The sequence below is a fragment of the Salminus brasiliensis genome, chromosome 13 (assembly GCF_030463535.1).
Source record: "Salminus brasiliensis chromosome 13, fSalBra1.hap2, whole genome shotgun sequence".
NCBI lineage: Eukaryota > Metazoa > Chordata > Actinopteri > Characiformes > Bryconidae > Salminus > Salminus brasiliensis.
The window spans coordinates 12869817-12874816 of record NC_132890.1 but is presented as its reverse complement, the minus strand read 5'-3'; the positions used below and the strand labels follow the sequence as shown (position 1 = coordinate 12874816).

Here is a 5000-nt window from a genome sequence, read left to right as displayed (position 1 = left end):
TGTGTTGCTTTAATGTGACCTAAGTAAGTGACCTAAATTAGCAGGTGTTTTTTTGTTTGTTTGTTTGTTTTTAACAGCAAATATTGGGCTTGTCCCACCCATGAGCTGCAACTGTGATTGGTTGTAGTTCTGCTCTGCGTTGACATCCTGTAACAGACTTTCCCCCCCATGTTGTCAGTTTCCTCAAACGTACACTGACCCCTACTGGCAGGCTTGGGTTACTTTTATCCACAGCATTCCCTCCACAGAGTTCTTGTTGAATATTTTCCAGTGTTTTGTTTTGAGAGCAACTGGCTATAATTAAGCCAAACTGCAACTGATTGGTTTCCATCCCATGGCAGGCCATGCAGGTGGGCTTAAACGGCATCTGACGCTGAAATGTTTCGACTCTGAAGACTCCAAAGGCCGTATGAAATGTAACACAAGGACGTACATGTAAAAGAAAGGGTAATGCGTTGTAGATTTGTGAAAGCGTAAAGTAAGATGGAGTAAAAGTAAGAAAAGCAAGTGAAAGAATGTGCATGTAAGTGCTTGAGGATGGCAAAAGCTTACAGCACCTGGTATTCCCAGGCAGTCTCCCATCCAAGTACTAACCAGGCCCGACCCTGCTTAGCTTCCGAGATCAGACGAGATCGGGCGTGCTCAGGGTGGTATGGCCGTAAGCGAGAGCACTGCTTCCACTCAGCCTATTTATAAGCATGCGGCAAAAGACGGCTGCCTTTTCCACACTACAGGGGACACACATTTACTCGCCCTCCTTTCTTACTTCCAAAGCAACCCCACCAAGCTCATTCAAACCAATCACACATTTCATTGCTCTCTCCTGTCCTCCTTCTCTTTTCACAAAAAAAATAAAACAACAAAACTTGCTCTTTTGGCTGACACTTGAACATTCAGCAACAAAGGCTAACGCCGGCCGCCAGACTCGGCCTTGTCAACATAAAAGTCACATAAGCCACGTGAGTCGAATGGGCTTGTGAAACGGGACAATTACAAAATCACAAATCTTTCTCAACTGTCTTGGCTCCTTTTATTTACACCCCTAAATTCCACATACTAAGGTACAACAGGAATACGGGATAAATGCAGAGGCTACTTCCTACCAATATGGAAGCCGGGCAAAAAAAAAAAAAGAAAAAAGCTCACGCTAGCACGCCGGGCGAAGCATCGCTCTGAGGTGAGTTGCGAGTCGCAGGGATGCCGGTGAAGCAGGCTCGGGCTGAGTGGGCCAGCCAGCCTTTTGACTTAGGGAAGTGGCGTCGCCATGTCAAGTTCAAAGAGCTCTGTGAAGCTTTAGGGGGACAAAAGAACAACTGTTGTAGATGCAGGCAGGTCTGGGAGGAGAATTTTAAAAAAACTCAATACAACTGGAAATCAGCCCCCCGAAACGAGAACGGGGACCCATGAATGGCGGCCCATGACTTGAGGTTGCGTGTAACGGTGAAATAAACATCACGGCTGTGACGAAACGGTGCTGTTATTGCCCCACGGCTCACTCCCTTTCGTGATGTGTTGCTTTAATGTGACCTAAGTAAGTGACCTAAATTAGCAGGTGTTTTTTTGTTTGTTTGTTTGTTTTTAACAGCAAATATTGGGCTTGTCCCACCCATGAGCTGCAACTGTGATTGGTTGTAGTTCTGCTCTGCGTTGACATCCTGTAACAGACTTTCCCCCCCATGTTGTCAGTTTCCTCAAACGTACACTGACCCCTACTGGCAGGCTTGGGTTACTTTTATCCACAGCATTCCCTCCACAGAGTTCTTGTTGAATATTTTCCAGTGTTTTGTTTTGAGAGCAACTGGCTATAATTAAGCCAAACTGCAACTGATTGGTTTCCATCCCATGGCAGGCCATGCAGGTGGGCTTAAACGGCATCTGACGCTGAAATGTTTCGACTCTGAAGACTCCAAAGGCCGTATGAAATGTAACACAAGGACGTACATGTAAAAGAAAGGGTAATGCGTTGTAGATTTGTGAAAGCGTAAAGTAAGATGGAGTAAAAGTAAGAAAAGCAAGTGAAAGAATGTGCATGTAAGTGCTTGAGGATGGCAAAAGCTTACAGCACCTGGTATTCCCAGGCAGTCTCCCATCCAAGTACTAACCAGGCCCGACCCTGCTTAGCTTCCGAGATCAGACGAGATCGGGCGTGCTCAGGGTGGTATGGCCGTAAGCGAGAGCACTGCTTCCACTCAGCCTATTTATAAGCATGCGGCAAAAGACGGCTGCCTTTTCCACACTACAGGGGACACACATTTACTCGCCCTCCTTTCTTACTTCCAAAGCAACCCCACCAAGCTCATTCAAACCAATCACACATTTCATTGCTCTCTCCTGTCCTCCTTCTCTTTTCACAAAAAAAATAAAACAACAAAACTTGCTCTTTTGGCTGACACTTGAACATTCAGCAACAAAGGCTAACGCCGGCCGCCAGACTCGGCCTTGTCAACATAAAAGTCACATAAGCCACGTGAGTCGAATGGGCTTGTGAAACGGGACAATTACAAAATCACAAATCTTTCTCAACTGTCTTGGCTCCTTTTATTTACACCCCTAAATTCCACATACTAAGGTACAACAGGAATACGGGATAAATGCAGAGGCTACTTCCTACCAATATGGAAGCCGGGCAAAAAAAAAAAAAGAAAAAAGCTCACGCTAGCACGCCGGGCGAAGCATCGCTCTGAGGTGAGTTGCGAGTCGCAGGGATGCCGGTGAAGCAGGCTCGGGCTGAGTGGGCCAGCCAGCCTTTTGACTTAGGGAAGTGGCGTCGCCATGTCAAGTTCAAAGAGCTCTGTGAAGCTTTAGGGGGACAAAAGAACAACTGTTGTAGATGCAGGCAGGTCTGGGAGGAGAATTTTAAAAAAACTCAATACAACTGGAAATCAGCCCCCCGAAACGAGAACGGGGACCCATGAATGGCGGCCCATGACTTGAGGTTGCGTGTAACGGTGAAATAAACATCACGGCTGTGACGAAACGGTGCTGTTATTGCCCCACGGCTCACTCCCTTTCGTGATGTGTTGCTTTAATGTGACCTAAGTAAGTGACCTAAATTAGCAGGTGTTTTTTTGTTTGTTTGTTTGTTTTTAACAGCAAATATTGGGCTTGTCCCACCCATGAGCTGCAACTGTGATTGGTTGTAGTTCTGCTCTGCGTTGACATCCTGTAACAGACTTTCCCCCCCATGTTGTCAGTTTCCTCAAACGTACACTGACCCCTACTGGCAGGCTTGGGTTACTTTTATCCACAGCATTCCCTCCACAGAGTTCTTGTTGAATATTTTCCAGTGTTTTGTTTTGAGAGCAACTGGCTATAATTAAGCCAAACTACAACTGATTGGTTTCCATCCCATGGCAGGCCATGCAGGTGGGCTTAAACGGCATCTGACGCTGAAATGTTTCGACTCTGAAGACTCCAAAGGCCGTATGAAATGTAACACAAGGACGTACATGTAAAAGAAAGGGTAATGCGTTGTAGATTTGTGAAAGCGTAAAGTAAGTTGGAGTAAAAGTAAGAAAAGCAAGTGAAAGAATGTGCATGTAAGTGCTTGAGGATGGCAAAAGCTTACAGCACCTGGTATTCCCAGGCTGTCTCCCATCCAAGTACTAACCAGGCCCGACCCTGCTTAGCTTCCGAGATCAGACGAGATCGGGCGTGCTCAGGGTGGTATGGCCGTAAGCGAGAGCACTGCTTCCACTCAGCCTATTTATAAGCATGCGGCAAAAGACGGCTGCCTTTTCCACACTACAGGGGACACACATTTACTCGCCCTCCTTTCTTACTTCCAAAGCAACCCCACCAAGCTCATTCAAACCAATCACACATTTCATTGCTCTCTCCTGTCCTCCTTCTCTTTTCACAAAAAAAATAAAACAACAAAACTTGCTCTTTTGGCTGACACTTGAACATTCAGCAACAAAGGCTAACGCCGGCCGCCAGACTCGGCCTTGTCAACATAAAAGTCACATAAGCCACATGAGTCGAATGGGCTCGTGAAACGGGACAATTACAAAATCACAAATCTTTCTCAACTGTCTTGGCTCCTTTTATTTACACCCCTAAATTCCACATACTAAGGTACAACAGGAATACGGGATAAATGCAGAGGCTACTTCCTACCAATATGGAAGCCGGGCAAAAAAAAAAAAAGAAAAAAGCTCACGCTAGCACGCCGGGCGAAGCATCGCTCTGAGGTGAGTTGCGAGTCGCAGGGATGCCGGTGAAGCAGGCTCGGGCTGAGTGGGCCAGCCAGCCTTTTGACTTAGGGAAGTGGCGTCGCCATGTCAAGTTCAAAGAGCTCTGTGAAGCTTTAGGGGGACAAAAGAACAACTGTTGTAGATGCAGGCAGGTCTGGGAGGAGAATTTTAAAAAAACTCAATACAACTGGAAATCGGCCCCCCGAAACGAGAACGGGGACCCATGAATGGCGGCCCATGACTTGAGGTTGCGTGTAACGGTGAAATAAACATCACGGCTGTGACGAAACGGTGCTGTTATTGCCCCACGGCTCACTCCCTTTCGTGATGTGTTGCTTTAATGTGACCTAAGTAAGTGATCTAAATTAGCAGGTGTTTTTTTGTTTGTTTGTTTGTTTTTAACAGCAAATATTGGGCTTGTCCCACCCATGAGCTGCAACTGTGATTGGTTGTAGTTCTGCTCTGCGTTGACATCCTGTAACAGACTTTCCCCCCCATGTTGTCAGTTTCCTCAAACGTACACTGACCCCTACTGGCAGGCTTGGGTTACTTTTATCCACAGCATTCCCTCCACAGAGTTCTTGTTGAATATTTTCCAGTGTTTTGTTTTGAGAGCAACTGGCTATAATTAAGCCAAACTACAACTGATTGGTTTCCATCCCATGGCAGGCCATGCAGGTGGGCTTAAACGGCATCTGACGCTGAAATGTTTCGACTCTGAAGACTCCAAAGGCCGTATGAAATGTAACACAAGGACGTACATGTAAAAGAAAGGGTAATGCGTTGTAGATTTGTGAAAGCGTA

The 5000-nt window shown here is 46.3% G+C and overlaps 3 non-coding genes across 3 annotated transcripts; all 3 read right to left on the bottom strand.

Moving 5' to 3' along the window:
- Positions 1 to 545: 545 nt before the first annotated feature.
- LOC140576527 (5S ribosomal RNA) lies at positions 546 to 664 on the bottom strand. The gene has a single exon (XR_011981736.1). It is a non-coding gene; the product is annotated as a 5S ribosomal RNA (ribosomal RNA).
- Positions 665 to 2053: 1389 nt separating this feature from the next.
- LOC140576526 (5S ribosomal RNA) lies at positions 2054 to 2172 on the bottom strand. The gene has a single exon (XR_011981735.1). It is a non-coding gene; the product is annotated as a 5S ribosomal RNA (ribosomal RNA).
- A 1389-nt stretch (positions 2173 to 3561) lies between these two features.
- On the bottom strand, positions 3562 to 3680 carry LOC140575801 (5S ribosomal RNA). The gene has a single exon (XR_011981061.1). It is a non-coding gene; the product is annotated as a 5S ribosomal RNA (ribosomal RNA).
- Positions 3681 to 5000: the final 1320 nt, after the last annotated feature.